Consider the following 18,414-nt stretch of genomic DNA (forward strand, 5'->3'; position numbering starts at 1 on the left):
CCCCACTTCCGATTCATCCTCGTCACATAACCTGTTTCCCTACTCTGTGCCCCTTGGGTTTTTGACACCCTGTGGTGGATGCAACCTCACTTTTTCTTTCATAGACCTTTACCATCACATTCAAACTAGCTGAGATGCTGATCCACCTATCTCATTTCTCTTTCTACATATGGTCTCAAATTATATGTGGTACCACTCCCAAGGGCAAAACTGAAGCAGAACATTAGTTAATATATGAAGGCAACTTTTAGAGACAAACAAATGAGTGGTATTTGGCTAAATTTAATTAATAAGAATAATTTCTTCTATTGTGATGGTTCTAATGCTGACCTCTCCCTGCCCCCGCCCTGTGGCCCAGTGTGTGTGAAAGGTGGAAATGTGTGTTTTATTTTGGAATAGGGGCCGTCTAGACTCCTGCTCCACCCCTGGGCACTCTGTCCTGCTTGGAGCTAACAAGGGCTTTGACACTGAGTTTTTTTCTGTGCGTTTTGATTGTGTCTTCAGTAGTCACAGTGAGTGCAGAATAAATCCTAGCCATGATGCATGAGATCTGGAGCTGTACCTCTTGAAATGGAAGATGTCCCCATTTAAAGAGCTGCCAGCCAGAAAAGCATTATTCCCTTGGAGGGTGTGTGCACGTGCTTGTAAAATTTCACTCCCATGAGGACTTCTCACCTTCATTCAGTTGTGCATTTTTCTGCTCTTCCTGCACCTGGGGAGCTCTCACCAGCAGGGAGAAGTTGGTGCTTAGGCTTTAAGTAAAGCGCTGATTGCCCTGTCATTCAGAGTGCTGAGAAACTAGGAACTTCCAAGATTGATTCTTGACAGAATAATTAGAAAAGTGTCACTTTCACTAACGATTTGAGCACTCTTTAAAGGAATGGGCCCAGGCCAGGTCTCTGCTGTCCAAGCCTGGAGGTTAAATGTTCAGGAAGACAAAACATAGTGTGTCACGGGGGAAGATTGCTTCAGATGTGTGGGAAGGGATGGCCCTCCAACTCTGAAACAAGGACACCCGGTTGTCTGGGCTTTTGCAGATGTGTTTCTCTGGCCTTTTGCCAACATTGCTGCTGTTTTAATACCTGCTTGAGATTATTTTGCTCTCTGTTGGTTGTCTGCCTTGCAGTGATGTGTGCAGACAGCTGGCGAGGCAGCTTTCTCCTTGACCTTTCTGTAGGCATGACACTTTCTATCTCCTCATTTAGAGATGGCCCCTGGCCCTTGCATAACCTCAGAGTCCCAAAGCCAGGATCATTTCCAGACAGTGCCAGTCACATGATCAGGGCATTGTTTTCCAGACTTACACTATCTCAAGTATAGTGGGACACCAGTGTGTACGCATGAGACAGAAGAGGAAGAGGGTGGCCTCATGATGTAGGCAAATTAATTGCTTTGAGAAGAAAGAAATTAATTTATGTGTTCTGCTTATTTTATAGGAAAATATAAGTCAGGGAACTTAAGCATTTATAACACAATAGATGGAGATAAAGAAAAATTTCTCCTATTTTACATCCTTTGTCACAAATGCTTTCCTTTTTCAAACATAAATTTTGGGAAGAAAATAATGCTCTCTGTGTCCACATCTGTATGTGTGTACAGGTATTTTTAACACTTCCTGGACATCAGAATCTCTTGGGCCGGATCTGAGAAATGCTGACGTCAGCCATCATTACGCAGCAGCGACCAAAAGTGAGGAATTTGCAATGCTGGGGGTGCTCTGTATATGAGACAGTGAGCAGAATACTTTCTTTGTGTTAACATGTGTCTATTTTATAAATCAGAAAGTTGTCAGTGGTCTTTAGCCACTTTGTGGAGTAGACAGTTTAGAAAGGAGGTTGTGATTACTTCATCCCCCAATTGTCTTTAACAAAATCCATGAAAGAGCAGAAGCCACAGCAATGCACCCTCAAGCTCACATCTTAGGAAGTTGCTTTTTGTCAACGCTCGCAAATGAGAACTAGTCCCCATTTTCTGCAGATTAAATTCTAAACTGTTGAGTCAGATATTTCAGAAGCTTATATCATCAGGCAGACAACCTTACCTTTCACTACTAGTGTAGACTCTACCATCTGTTCTAAGTACCCTCATTCCAGAATTCTTCCTCTCCTGCCCAACTTTGCCTGCCTCAGTTATCACTACTGCCTTGCAAATTTCCCCAAACTGTGTGAACTGGAGGGCATCTCCCTAATCAGTGGACCTCAGCTAGAGGTCACATTGCTCCCCCTCACCCTGTCCCAGGGGATGTTTAGCAACATCTGGAGACATTGTACCAACAACTTGGGGTGGCTGTGCTCCTGGCATCTAGGGGGAAGAGGCCAGGAATGCCACTAAACATCCTGCAGTGCACAGGACAGTCCCCACTATGAGGAATTAGCTGGCCCAGGTAACGAGACTGAGAAACTTTGTACTACATGGAAAGTCCTTTTGTCTAGTTTATCATTGTCTTCTCAGTGTCTCATATGTAGTATATGATTAAAAACATTGAAATGAATACACAAACCCCTTCCTTCTCAGAATGCCATCTTCCTTTCTGTTCTTCCATTATAGTTATATGGAAATCTGATTACATTTTATGTTTTTACTTTACAGAATATCACTTAAATATATAATCTACACTTAAGATTTCAAGCAGATTTATGGAGTTGGCAAAAGGAAATGGGAAATGAGTTGGCTTCAGTGCATTGTGAATGTTCAAAACCCTGAGTCTTGTTTGGGGTGTTAAACTCAGGTACAACATGGGTAATTTGTTAATGGTCACATTTCAGTTTTCTTCATCTTGGTCCTTGAAAGAGAAACATAAAAAGGTATTTTCTTATGTGCCCATTAAAAGAAAGGGCAGTCTCTCTGTTTCAGAATTTCTAGTCTTGCATGTGTACAGGATGTCTTTTAACAGGAAATGTGAGGGTCGTGAATGTGTTGTGTCACTGAATACACCAGGGCCTTGGGCAGAGTGGACTTGAGACCTGATCCCTTAGCTTAGAGACCTGTCTCTCCATTTCCCCTTCCCCATCTGTAAATCTTGCTCAGAAAAACTCCAGAGAATGCTCAGCAAAATGTTCACATTGGTTATACTATCTTTGAGTGGTGCTGTTGGGGAGTGATTTTTTTCTTTTGTCTTTTCTATATTGTTTTAATTTTTCCTCCTCAGTGGACATGTAGTATTTTTTACAACCAAATGGGAATCACTATTAACATATAGAGTCAAGATGAGAAGCCAGATTTCCTATCTCTTTCTCTGGTCCCATTAAAAGTCAGTGGGTTTAAAAAAATCATATTCTACAAACAAAATTCTACTACTGGTTCAAAATTATGGTAAATTATAACTATGGTAAATTAAGGCACTCCAGTTATTTGAACCTTAGTTTCCTCAGCTGTGAAATGGAAGTACTAATGACCAGATCAGGGTAATGAATAATACCATTGTGCTCAGGAGGGTACTGTAGTCCTGCCTCTCCCTAAAGATGTGCAGCCTCAGAAAATTCACTTCCTGACTCTGAAGTCAGTGTCTTCTCTGTAAAATGGAGTTACTATAACCCTTGCAAAGTTGATATGAAGTTGGTTATTATATCCCTTGACAAAGAACATGGTGTTCAATAATTTGTATATACTGCTGCTACTTTCTGATATTAATGTTAATTATTATTTTATTGTTACTATCACGTGATTATTATATGAATCGAATTATAACTTTTATAAGGAAGTTCTTCAGGTTTAATTTATTATTACCACTTTTTAATTTCATTTATGCTTCTGTCACTAGAAGTTATAAGACCTCAATCAGGGATGATTTACTCCCAAGACATTAATTGGTGTAAGACAGATTATTGGGATATTAAATACCAATTTATTATTTCTTCTTTAGTAACAACATCTCAACAGAATTTCAGTTTGTGATATTTTTCAGTCTCCCTTTCAGCTAGGTAGAATCATGTGACTGCTTTCTGGCCACTGAGATATAAACCAAAGTATAGTGTGGGACTTCTGGCATGGCTGTCTTTAAGAAGTTGAAGCAGTTAGGAAAGAAGCCCTTTTGCCTTTTCCCTGTCCTTCCGTGCTGCTTGGAATGCGTTTGTAATGGCAGGAGTTCCAGCAGCACTCTTGGACTAAGATATAACCTTAGTGTGGTAGCTTTGCGTGGTAAAGGAGAAAGATCAAAGGGGTCTGAGTCCCTGATTGACTTTAGGTAGTGTCAAACTAGCCCTGGCCTACCCACCACCGGTCTTCTTCTATATGAGAGAACACATACTTGTATGTTTTAAGTCTCTGTATTTCTTCATTCTTGTCTAATCCAGTCTTGCTGCTGAGAGCTTTGGCATACTTTCTCTCATTTACCATGGAATAATTCCAATATTTTTGTTTTTCTGAGGTAAATTTCTTTTCCAATATAATGCAAATAAATAAGTTGACTCACATTTAAACTGGACTTTTGAGCAAATCAGTAAACCAAAACTTTTGTAGGAAATGCAAAAGACAGATGTGTGTTGTTCCTTGATTGTGTTCTAGGCTTATTTGGAAGAGGAAATAGTTCTCAAGAAAGAACTGGTTGGCCTGTGAAATGCCAGTGGAAACGCATGGTGTGTGTGTGGTCTGCTGTTCAGTACATGTTTTTTCTAAAGGTGGTACCAGTATTTCTGTAAAGCTGTTGTGGTGTTTTCCTTCAAACAGATGGTTGTAGTGTGAATCTGGTGGGTTCTTCATATACATCGACTAGAGAAAGGCCATGGAGAATATTCTTTTGTTCCAGAAAACTAAGAACACTTAGTTTTTTTTTCCTTCTACTTAAATGTACTTTGTCAAGCAGACCATGTTAATTTAAATAGTAGTAAAAGCAGAAACTGTAAAAGTGTGGTAACTCATTCATATTAAAACATATACACACAACACAGCTGCCCTTTGAATGGTTCACTGGTCGCCAAGATCAGGTGCCCGCTGAATTAAGAGTATTTGGATAATTGACCTTCCATGTGAATAAATTAGAATAGATTAGATTTGATTGACCACATAACAATTTAAGTCATAAAAAGAAGTCCCTTTCTCCTTCTAGGCTACTTTGTTGTGTTGAGTCTCAAAGGTGATTAACCATGTGTTTTTCGTGTTGGAAGAATTTCCTAATCACAAATTAGCAAACTAGAAAGGAATGGTAATACATAGATGTGCCATTTCTTTTTTAATTGAAGGACTCAAAGGACTATATGACAGACTGAGTTGTTTAAAGACATTCTAGAAGGGCAGCCTGCTTAGGATGTTTTAATATGCACTGAACTGCTCCTTCCAGCCTGATGTGGTTGTTACTGTGATTCTGATTGCTGAGGCAATTGGAATGTGATGTTCCTGGGGTACTTTTTACCCTTTTGACTTTTGCTCACTGAGGACACGTGCTAATAATGCATGAGATGTGATGTGATGAGGACCATGCTACATAAGCAACAAACCCAGGATTACTACTTTAAACAGAGTTGCAGAATTGAAAAGGATCTTAGACACCTAATGGTTTCACTTGCTTTTCTTTATAGGTGAATAGACATAGGCCAGTAAGAAGAAATACTCTGTCCTCAGATCAGAAACTAAGCTATTGGACGTTGCATAATGTACAGAATTGTGCTTATTCACAAAGCCCTAGCCTTAGCTCCTGCACTTACTGATGTGTGCCCTTATTCAAGTTAAATAAATCCTTCAACAGAAAGAGGATATTGGTAGCACTTAATTTTTTAGGGTTGTTGTGAGTCTGAAATGAGACAAATGTCTATAAAGCACTGTTTTGGTTATTATAGCTGCGTAGCAAAATGATGCCAAAATGTAGTGGCTTTAAACAGTAATCATTTTATTTTCTCATAATTCAGCGATCTGGTTTGGGATCAGGTGGGCATTTCTCCTACTCTTCCTGGTGTTCACTCTTCTTGGCTGCATTCAGCTGGCAGGTTGGCTGGTGGCTGGGCTCAGCTGTGATGCTAGGGCCATTGGGCTCTTTGCTCATCTTCCTGTTTGAGGGTCTTTGCTTCTTCACGTGGTCTCTCCATGTGGTCCCTTCTTCTGGCCTTTCCAGCAGAGTAATCAGACTTATTACATGGCACCTCAAGATGTCCAAGAAGACAAGAGCAGAGACTGCCAGGCCATCTCAAGACAGGACTAGAACTGGTGTATCTTTTCTGCCACATTCTAGTAGATAAAGCAGATCACGGAGTCAGCCAACATTCAAGAGGAGGGGACTGCAGTAGATCATAAGTGTTGACATGGTTCGATGTGCAAAACCAACTCAGCAGACCATGACAGGCACCCACCTCTATGCCTGGTGCATGCCAAAGGCACAATAAATGTGAGCTGCTCACTTTTGATGTAGTGGTAGTACTGAGAGTTGTTTTTATTGTTTAGTGTTCTTGTCATAAGTAGGCATGGATGGAAAACAGCTCTTAATAGAAGTTTTCAGAGATTAAATAATTTTATGTCTTTTATCTCTTAGTTTAAATCTATCACATCACTATCCATAGTTCTCCTGGAATATCCACTATAAAACTATAGATGGAAACATACTGTTTTCAGTAGGGCATAGAATAAATTCCCTAATTTGGTATTTTTCCATTAAGTTCCCTAATTCTCTAATTCAAGCAGGTCTGGGGTTTGGCCAGAGAGTGTGCATTTCTAATCAGTGTGACATTGAGAATTATAAAACTTAAATTGTTTCACATTAGAAAGTTAATTTCTGCATATTTTCCCCATCAAAAAAATGTTTTACAGTTCCAGTAGATATCAGTTTAGACTATAACATTTTTAAGAACAACAAGAAATGAAGAATTCCTCTTTTCCTGCAGTGTGATTCTTCACCAGTTTCCAGCTGATTTTTCCTGCTGCTAATGTAGAGAACTGTACTTGGAGGAGCAAGGCTCCAGTCTACAACTGTCTATTTAGTAGAAGCCCTGGCCTCTACTATTAGCGGCATCTAAAAATGGGTATCTTTAGGTTCATTTCATTAAGAGTAAGTTACTAGAGTATTTTGTGGAGGATATTTGGGAAATGTTTGGATTTGATGAACCGTCTATCTAATGGTCATATAACATTATTGTATGACTGCTTGAATGCTTTCTATTATACAAAAGCTCTTTTTATAATTATTAATTTTATTCATTCATAATTTTAAAATTTCAAAAAATACATAAGGGTGTAGAGAAGAAAGGAAAATAAACTGATAAACTGGAGTCATTTGTGTCAGCATTAATTTTTGGTGTGTATTATCCTAGATGTTTCATTTTAATATTTTCCCCCTAAATGCTTTTTCCTCTGTAGCAAATATGTGAATTTGCTTTTAAATATTCACAGCTGAAAGTCTTCAAGAAACTTTGAAGTTTAACTGAGTGAGAGAGAGAAAGAGAGAGATAACATGGTCCATTTTTCCTAATATGTTTTAAATGTTGAAAAGCTTGAAGTTAAATTTTCCTTCCTTTTTGGTTTTGATTCTTTCCTGTCTGGCTTACATTGATTTCACCTCCTTTTGTTTCTAATAAAGGCTGAAAATATCATACTCTTGTTGAGTTGAATGTGTTCTTTCCTGTGTCCTCACATTGCTTAGACAATGCAACTCTGTTCCTATTATCAGTTATACCTTCCCTGCTATCTATATTCAATCCAGTGTTCCAGAAAGCCTTTGAATGAGGATTTTTACTGGGACTGAGTACACAAACATCTTGTTTAGTAACACTTGAGGAACATTGATTTCCTTCACAGAAGAACCTATTTTCCTGTGGTTTCTCTGTTATTCCCTCTATAAGAGCTGCCTGTAATATGACCCTTGCATGTAGTGGGTCATATATTTTCCACCTAATTAATTATTTTTTAAAACTTTTTTTTTATTATTTTGATTGCTAGTAAGGGCAATGAGTCCTTCGTAGTTTCATTTAAGATAATCATCTACTGACACAATGACCAGACTGGATATCAGAAGTCCTACCCCATAGTTTGGTTTACATCTCACTGCCCAGAAATTAGTCTCAAGATTCCAAGTTGAAAGGGTGGCTGAAAAATATCATAGAATTGACATTCTGTTGGCAACTAAGGAAGAACTAATGTTTGATACTTCAGTACCTCTGCCTTACACCAGTTAATATCGTGGCAGTGAATGATCACTGATGGAGGTCTTATTACTTCCAGTGGTTTAATGGTATACCTAAAAATAACAATAGTGGTAATAATACCTTAAATTTAGAGTGGGTAAAACACTGGGTAAAACAGTGTCCCATATTCCAAATATCCCTAAGGCTGGATGTGAGTGGCATGGTTAGGACTTAGAACATTATGATGTTCTCACTGGGATTGGAGCACTAGGTAGGAGGACATAAGTGGAAAGATTCACCAGTTTTGGTGCCCATATTTGAAAATCTTCAGTTCTCATTTTTCCAGTTTCTCTGCCACATTTCCTAATAAGACATCAATGTCATCAGTGTTTTCCTTCACCCTATACCTGGAGCACAGTATAGTGTATTTTGATTAGAGTGATTACTTTCACATTGAGAATTATAAAACAGAAGTTGTTTAAGTTGTTTAAGTTGGAAAATTAATTTCTTCATATTCTCTCCACCAAAAGTATATTACACTTCCAATATGTATGACTTTAAAACATTCCATTTTTAGGAGCAGGAAGAAATTAAAAATCTCCTATTTTCCTCCAATCTTGATTGTGGAAAATAGGCTCCCCTTTTAGTCAGGGCTTTTAAGATGAGTTGGCTAGGCAGTCATGAAAGATGCTCATAGTAGTTTATGCCCCAGATCCCAAATGTATGTCAGGTGCAAAATAAGGCCTAACCTGCAGGAGGATGGACCACATGACCTCTACTTACAGAAAGGATACTAGGGATGAGCCAGAGGTCTCCACAGTGTCCTTTTTACTTTAATCCACAGAGCTCAGGTTCAAGTTGTAGATTTAAAAATACTTGATGTAAGTCAGAGGAATAAAATACAAAGAAATAGAAAACTTGGAATACATAAATCCCTAAGAACCACATACAGTGTGTGAACTTTGGTGGATCCTGATTTGGGTATGTGTGACTATAAGACGTTCTTGGGATAATTGGGGAAATTTCATTTTGGACTGCATAGTACATAATAATAGGGAGTTATTGTTTGTTTTCTTAGAGGTTATTATACTGTGATTGTGTAGTAGAATGTCCTTATGCTAGGAAGTGCATCCCAAAGTGGGATCAAGCAAAGTGTCATCATATAAGTAAGTTTCTCTGAAATTGTTCAACATGAACAAAATAATACGGAGACAGAAATAAAATGGGTAGAGGGTATGTGGGTATTCTACACAACTATTTCAGTCTTTCTGTATTTTTCTGTGTATTTAAGGTTTTTTGATCATTCAAAAAGTGGAAAAGCATTGCTTAGTAAATACCAGTATAACCATGGTCTGTTGCTCATGCTGCTCTCCAGTTCCAAAGCTTGCATTTGATTATCATTTATTTAACATCTGCTTTTATGCCAAGTAGTGTTCCAAGTGCTAGAAATATGTAAATGAGTAAGATATTGTCCCTTTACTTCAAGAGCTCATAATTTAGTATGTTTCTTTTGCTACTTTTATTTAATTCTAAGCCAAATTCTTATAAAATCTTGGGAATTAAAATTAAAATTTGCATCTGCTTACACCTAAGAATTTTTTAAAGCTATGTATAGTGATGTAAGGCTGCTGGCAGTCAGCCTGGTAGCACTGAATTTTCTTGATAAGTTTTGTGTAAGAACATTAGGCAGTAATGAATATGTTTAAAGTGTTTGAACACAAAAATGTGACAGTGACAGCCTTGGGTGTTTACACAAGTACCTGATGACATTCTGTATGTATTTAGATATATTTCCAGTATTTGCAGTTAGAGTTGTATTTGAACTGGATAGTCCCATTTGTAAACCATTTGCATGTGACCAGTGAAGAACTTTTCAAGAGGCAGAGCCTTCTTATGAGCCACGTGGCTGATAGGGATACTCCATTAAGGAATATCAACAGTTTCCCACTACCTGAAAATAGCTGTATTGAAAGAGATTTTTCCTTCTTTCTAATTTTTAGTCAGGCAAAATAACTGCTGTCACTCTACACATTTTCTTTGCATTATTCCTTTGAAGAAAATGTTCACATAACCCAAGCATCATAGCATTTGAAACTCAGTGTTGCAGTGCTTGCTGATCAGCTCCAAGGTGAAGAAAGAGAAATATGCTGAGAAAGAAAGGCAATACAGAAGAAATAAATGAAGGATTTTCAGATTATAGTTCATTTAAGAAACTCAAAGGAAAGGGAGTAGGAAAGTCTACTGTAGACCTTAATCTGTGACTCCCTTTGAAGAGGAAATAATACTAGAGGTTCCCTTTAAAACACATTAGATCATGCAGGTGCAAATACAACTGATTATCCTAGAAGACTCTCACATATCCACCAGATCTGCAAAATTAAAACAGTATTCATGACATGTAAACAAAGCTACTAGTTGAACTATAATTTAAAATGTAGACCTGAATAGAATTTTAGCTGAATGACAATTAGATGAATTTATTAGAAGTTGTCTCTGAGACACAGGAGGGTTGGATTTAGTAGCCTCTACTTGGTAGACACTCAATAAATATTTTGGGGGCTAGGGTATGGCTTAGTGGTAAAGCTCCTGCTTAGCATGCACAAAATCCTGGGTTCAATCGCCAGTATCTCCATTAAAAAAAGAGAAACCCAACATAATAGCGTTTTTTTTTTTAAGTTAAAAAAATTAAAAAATTAGATATTCGAATGGAAGGAGAAAAGAGAAGAAAAGAAGAAGGAAGAGGGAGGGCAGGCAGGCTAAAGTAGATGTGGAATTATTTTGTAAACTTGATAAGGAACTTGTGATAATTAATTTAGAGACTTACTGAAAGCTACCACTTTTCTCTATATAAGAAAGAGTCAGAAAAACTAATAGAAGGCAAAGTATTTTTAATTTGTTAAGAGAACATTTCCAGCCTGTTAAACAATACAGAAGCACTCATTTAGATAAAATCATTGTGATAATTACAAATCAGTCTCATCTTTTTAAAAGCAGAGCCAAATTTTAGAGACTATTCCAATAGAATATATGGCCATACATACTTGCAACTCATAAAATTTTAAAATATTTTGATAATCTGTGCTGTGTGTATTTTGTTCATTCCCTATGTTAATATAAAAGAATGAGGATCTCTTATAGGCATCATGAATTGGGGAAAAAGAATTATGGGGTTCTTGAACTTGGTTGTCTCAAAAGCACCTGGGGAGGTTTTTTTGTTTGTTTTCCTTTACGGTGGAGAGGAATTTCCAGAAATTCTTTTCTGACTGCTCTAGAGTGAGTCTGGGTAAAGTATCTTTCCAAGTTCTCAGGTGATTCTAAATAATTGAGGATAACTAGGCTAGATCAAAATTCAGTTAAACTAGCTTCTACGTCACAGCACTGTTATTTTTTTCTATGACTTGAACAGTTCATGCAGTTGTCCTCATCATTTTCAGAATCCTCATCCTTTCATTAACAGGGTTGGCATGTACCAGTAGTGTTAAGTATTTAGAATTTTGTGAGCAGGTTGTTAAACTACTGATAACTTGAAATTGGCCATGGTTGGATTATTTACACCATGGAAACTGGGGTTTATGCCCCAACCCGGGGCCAGTTTACCAGCCCACCACAGACTATATTATCATTAAAAGCCCTTTCAGAATTTAAGGCTGTATGATTCTGTGATTTGTAAGAAAGCAGTCTTAAGTCAGACATTCTGAGAGATTTAACCATCGTTTTAAATTAACTCCATGATACTGTAGGCGCAGGAATATTTTCCCTTCTTCCTTTCTAGGTTCTTTGGCTGGTCTAATAAATAAACTAACAAAAAACAGGTTAACAGGAAAAAAACTAATTTCATATGTAGGAGATCCCCATAAAATACGAGAAAAATACTTAAGCCAGGCATTTGAGACTTACATGCCATTCTGAGCTAAGGAATAAAGTGGGGCCTGGGACTTCAAAGGGAAAAAGTGTAGTTCACAGGAAGATAAGAGGAGCAGATGTTTGGTGCTTAAATGTTTGTTCTGCCATAAAGATAGGTCTTTCATATAAACAGTTACCTGTGTTAATAGCTCTCTTTCTGGGCCAGGTCTCCTGTCTAAATTCTTTAAGGTAGTTAGGGGAGAAGTAAAATTTTTCTTGAATTTACTGGGTCTTAACTGCCTTCAGCTCAAAACTATCCACATGCCAGAGTGGCACATTTTGGGGAGGTCTATTCTGCTCCCCTTCAAATAATTTTCCCCAGAAATAAGAAGTCTAAGGAAGAGGATGAAAATTTGTATCTATTAGAATAGTCATTTTAATAGAATACGCTTGTGTTGATGTTTACGTCAAGAGCTGAAGAACTCAAGGATACCGGAAGGGTGATGCCTTCTAGGGAAGTATAATATGAAGTCACTAATACCTAGTTTACCATTGTTGGAGATACTCTTCTGTAGATTGTTTAGAATCTACTGGATTTTTGTTTTATCTTTCCTTTCTAGTAGCTGGTTGTTAGAAATAGTTTCATCTTGGTTGTCTAAAGACTAGCTTAGACAAGTAAAGACTTAGTATTTCACTTAGTGTATCCAGTGAAAATCTCGACCTTGCAAATATTGATTCGTTTGTTAAACTCTCACTTATTAAATATTTGAGCACTTGTCGCTGAGGAGGTGACATTTGAATCGTATCTAAATGAACAAGATTGGTTAAAGGAAATGTGGGGAATGCATTCAAGTAGCCAAAACCACAGTTTGAAAAGCATGGAATCATGAACGGTGTTAGAAGAAACATACATGAGGTAAGAGAAGGCTGCTGTAAAGATGAGACAGTGAGTAGAATGGTTCAATTATAGGACGTAGAATCAGGCAGATGTGGGCCAAATTTATCTCTGCTACCGTTTGCGCACTATAAATTGAGAGTAATAGGAAGACCTTCCTCTGAGAGCTCTTTGAGATGTGAAATAATCAAGTGAAATTCCTAGGACAGAACCTATCATATAGTTAGCACTCAATAACACTAGCTGCTGGAGTTCCCTACCCTAAGGTCAAAGGGTGAGTGAGGATCAGGCCAGGAACGGCCTTCAGTATGTCATACAGAAGTCTTAGGCTCAGTGCTGTAAGTAAGGGAGATTGTAAATAATTTTTTCAGGCAAATTACGTACTTGTCTGTTAGGGACTAGTTAGAGATAAGGCAGAAAGCTGAGGATGGGCCAAATGCATTAAGAAACCATCCCTGTGAGCAAAGGAGTTATGAGATGATCATGTTATCTTTTAGAACTGTGTTTCCAAAATTGTGAACTGGGATCTCTTGTGATTCTTGTGAAACTCTCTGTAGGTGGTTAAATAAAATCATTTTATGCTGTGACTCCAGCATGGATGGAAAGAAGTTGAGATATGTGATAAAGGAAATAGAGCAAATGCTGTATTGGTGGTCTCTAGATGATGGGTACATGGGTGTTCTCTTTTAAGGTTTTTTTCACCTTCCCTGTATGTTTGAAATTTTTCACAATGCAGTATTGGAAAAAGTGAGGAAGTTTATTCACTCATTCTCTTCAGTTCTTGAAAATCACGAGAAGGTCTCTTGGTGCCATAAAGCACTGTGCTTTGGCTCAGAGTCCCTAGCAAGATATATTTAGCTAGAATTTAATAAAAATACTGTATCCTTTGCATTTCTTGTTATCTTCAATTTAGGGTAATTAATACAACTTCATATTGTTGATATTGATGCCATTTCCTCTTCAAAGAATATATTCAAGGTTTAAAATATTCAGCAAACAATAGACAGTTGGTGCATTGGTGTGGCAAAAAAGTCATTGTAGAGGTGGTGTGCACATGACTACCCTAGTGAAAGGTTGGTTATTGAAGCTTTTTAAATGTCAGACTAATTTCCCAGAAATTAAATTATTCAACTTCAGCCTCTACAATTAGTATGAGTGCAAAAGGAATACAGTTTTGGGGTTTTAAACCTCCTCTGGCCACTGTTAAACTTCTATATGTGGTGACGGCTGCCTGTCTCTATGTTCACATTTGCTTCAAATCTTATGAAAGCTAAGCTCCAAGATAAAGCTCATTGGTTTTCTAGTGCTTAAGATGTGGCACCCTTTACTTATTTTCAGAAACATTGGCATATTTCCTGGGGAAAAATATGTGTGCGTGTGTGTGTGTAGTTGAAATAAGAAAGAGCCACTTAATTAGAGTTATTTGCCAAGCAAGGCCTGGCCCTGGATTGGATATAATATGTCTATTGCAGTTACTTTTTATTTATAGAATTTTCTTTTCTTAATAGAATTTTAAAAACAATGTAAAGTGTATCACTCGTACAAAGTAAATGAACAATAATATGTTTCTGTAAAAACAAAAAAGCAAGAAATATTCAACAAGTTAGATAGTGTTTTTATATTACTTCCATCTGTCTATTGGTAGGATTTTATGTTCATTACTATCTCAATGGAATTTAAGGTTTTCTCCACTATGAGAGTTAATAGGAACACAGACAAGCAATCAGAATAACTGGAATTTACCCACTAAAAGGGAAAACTATTTTTCATACATGACATTTGAATGCAGTGTTCTCATGCAAAGTTCAAACAATATGAAAGTATATTGTTTTCCAGAACCAATTATAGTTAGAATTTAGATGTAAGTCTTCTCACTCTACACTTTGCGGTGTTTACGTGTATGTACATATACATACACACGTGTGTTTTAATTTACTCTTTAAATAAATGGACCCATCTATTAAGTGTTCTTCTGTGACTTGAATTTTTCACCTAGTAATAGATTATAGAGAGCGTTTTTTGTTAATATATGTGAAACTACTTCATTCTTTTTCATGACTGTATAGCATTCTATAAAATAAATGTTTGATAATTTATTACCAAGTCACATCATGCTGGATATTAGGTCATTCATAGTTTTTCATTTTTTTCCCCAGTGACCATTGTTAACTATGTGTCTTCATGAACATTTGTATTTTTGATTAATTGTTAGAAATAAAATTGCTAAAACAATGTGAATATTTTAACTTTACCAGCTTTTTAAAATAGATGGTCTCAAGTTTCTATGAACTTTCTTCTCCATTGACAAATATATTGATCTGGAATATAGTTTATTGGGATGTAATAATCCTATGGTGGAAGTTAGAGTTTCCTCTTAGAGTATCTTGCTCATATTTGCTCTTTCTGTGCATTGTGTTATAGTCTGCATCCCTTCCCTCCCCACAGTACCACGTTCCTTCCCACTTTCCCACCCATAGGTTGTGAGCACATTGAAACCATTTTTGTAGCTAACTCCATCTGTCCCAGTACCTGCCATGTAATAATTGCTCAGTGAGTATTGAGAAGACGAAGGGAAAAAACCCCACTCCTACACACTTATAAAATCATAATTTTTTTATATTCAGACAGTTGCTCTTCTGTAGTGACTTGATAACATTTCCTCTCATTGATGGGGTTCAACTTTATAGTGAATTTTTTATTTAATTGCAGTATTTTATGGTACTTCTAGTATTATCATATTTGGGAAATGAGGTAGAAATTCTAGAAGGGAGTAAGAAAAACAGTTTTTAAAAAATTAACTGAGTTTTATAGACCTTGAATTTTAGCGTGTTACCCAGATGAGTGTGATTCCTGTTAACATGTGCATCTTGAGGATACACATTAAATAAAACTAGTGAACCAAAATACAGTGTATTTTCATGAGCTAATTGCTGCGATGATTTTTAAAACTTGTTTGAAAAACTTATGTTGATCTTTAGGTTGTAACTGTTTTCTTCCTCAAACATAGATGATTATATAAAATTTGCATCTTATTAAAGAACTATTAATAGAGATCTATAATTAATAGATATCCTGGTTTTAATAACTCACAACTGCAAATATTTAAAATGAATAATGAGTTTCTTAGTTATATGTATATAAACATATATATTTTTCTTTTTAAAGTGAAATGCCCTTTTGATGACCAACATGCTTTCAGTCTGTGGCATTGTTTTGCCTAAAAAGACCTGCACGTATGCACATACCAGATAGATCTAATTATTATATACATATGTGACTCTTTTATAATGAGAAGGGAATATTCATTCTGTATTTGTTTTTTTATTTAGTCTGAATTAGGACTGGGACATGATTAATTACAGGGCAATATTTCTTGTCAAGTTGTGAATAAATATGTTTAACATTAGTATAACTGTTTACAAACAAGAAAAGCCATACTGCTTGCCAAGCAGTTGATTAAAAAATGCATTCAATTTATCACAGAGTCTCTGTAGGATAGATCTTTACATTTGTGTGGCTTGACATTTAGTAATTAAATCTCTTTAAACAATTTAATTAGGCTGAAGGCCACCCAAAGCTTTTACTCTCATCTTGAAAACACTTTCTGCTATAATAGGCAGAAAGTGTTAGGGCATCCATTGTAACTTTCACAAGAGTCTTAAATCTAGAGCAGTGCTTCTCAAACTCCATTGTGCGTAAAAATCACCTGAAAAGCTTCTTAGAACATAGATCCTTGAGCCCCATCTTTAGAGATTCTAATTCAGTATTTTGGAGTGGGGTCTTTTAAGGAGTTCTAGGCCTATACTCAACTGCTAGCCTAAGAACCATGCTTTGGAAACCACTCTACTAGGAAATGATTTGAAAGTAGACAGCCTAATTGATCTTCCCTAATGATTTTTTAAAGCAAACTTTTAAGTCTAATATTTGGCAGGTGTTTCAGGTACGTTAGAATAAGATACTTGAGTAATGAAACAGCAAGTGTTTTTACAGAAGATTTGTGAGGAAGAACAGAAGCAAGCAGTGTGGTTGCCCCTTCATTTCCCTTTCATTGAAAGCAGGGGGGAACATTCTGAAAATTATCCTTAATTACTTTCATGCCTTCTCCAACTTCCCTAACAGCAAGTATATTGAAGTGGTTGAGAGCTTCAACTCTACCTAACTTCCAGCTGTGTCACCTTGGGTAAATTACTTTATGTGTTGTTTATCTATTGCTTTGTAACAAAATACCATCAAATTTAGCAGTTTATAACAACATTTATTACCACTTACAGTTTGTAAGCATCAAGAATATGGAAGCACATTAACTGAGTTGTTCTGCATCAAGGTTTGTCATTAGGTTGCAGTCAAGTTGTTGATCAAGGTTGCATTTTTGAAATATTGTAGTGTATGCTTTCAAGCTCGCTCACATAGGTATTTGCAGGAGGATTCAATTCCTTGCCTTATGGGCCTCTTCATAGGGCTGCTTATGACATGGCAGGAGAGCACATACAAGACAGATTCTACAGTCTTTTTATAACCTATTTAAAACAAGATTCAACTGAGTAAATTTAAAAATCAAATTAGCTTTATTCAGTGATTCATGAATAAGGCAGCATCCCATCTAGCAAACAGAATGGAACTCCAAAGAGCTGTATAAGATGGAAGGCTTTTATAGGCAGAAAGGGGCAGGAACAAGGAAAAAAGCAGATTATCTCATCTTTGGGGAGTGGAAAGGTTCTATTAGGCAGTGACCTCACTACTGCTATTCAGGAAATTTCAGACTGACAGGTTAAGACTGTGTTCTTGGGAGAGACAAACTTCAATTTGTTTATGTATTAAGTCTTGGTTTGCTTGGTTGTGCTTCATGGGGCTTAGCACAAGTGGCTCCATTTGGGTTCTATTGTTTCTTTATAATAGTTCCCTGCTTTTGATCAGATTCTCAGCTTAACTGAAAGATGTGATCAAAATTTGAGGCATTTAGTATCAACCCTAGCTCTGCTGTTCTGAAATTGTCTCAACTTTTATTGATCTTATGTTTGATATTTGCAGATCATGATTTTTCCCCCCCTGTATCTCTGTGATGTTCACAGATCCTGATTTCAGGATCACAATTTTTAAGTCAGTCATTCTCTTTGTTCCTTTTCTGACATTTCAGTCATAGGAAGATCATTTGGTTGATCAGCAGCTGCAAAGATGGTTTTAAAGCTCTTGAGAGAATAAAACACTCTAGGGAGATTACTGTGATTGTTTTAAGCACCATTGTTTAGAATGCACTTTAAAGCCATGGTCCCCAAGACCCAAATCAGTCAAAATCAAGTAAGTCAAAGGAAGAACCCATTGAAGGAGGCACCTTTATAAGCCAGGGAGTCTTATGATTTTAGTAATCTTAAGTGAATTTATGAATAACTGAGTTTCAGCTTCTCCAGAAGTGTTAATCCAGGTACAGCAGATGGTATTGGCCACAGCACAGACACCTCCTTGCTCATCTAAAGGATAATCAGGCTCTATCCTATTACCAAAAACAACCTTGACCAGAGAGTCTAAGGATTTTTGTTGGACAGCTGTTGCTTTAGCAGTAGATTCTGTGATACTTTCAAGAGTTAAGGAGAAGTTCCTGATTATAGCCTCATTTCTATTTACTCCTGACCAAGGAAG

General features: G+C 36.8%; 1 protein-coding gene across 2 annotated transcripts in view; it reads left to right on the forward strand.

Annotated features, from left to right (window-relative positions):
* SUCLG2 (succinate-CoA ligase GDP-forming subunit beta) overlaps positions 1 to 18,414 on the forward strand; it is a 243,557-nt gene that overhangs the window by 169,107 nt on the left and 56,036 nt on the right. The window lies entirely within an intron of this gene.

The sequence above is a fragment of the Camelus ferus genome, chromosome 17 (genome assembly GCF_009834535.1).
Source record: "Camelus ferus isolate YT-003-E chromosome 17, BCGSAC_Cfer_1.0, whole genome shotgun sequence".
Taxonomy (NCBI): Eukaryota; Metazoa; Chordata; class Mammalia; order Artiodactyla; family Camelidae; genus Camelus; species Camelus ferus.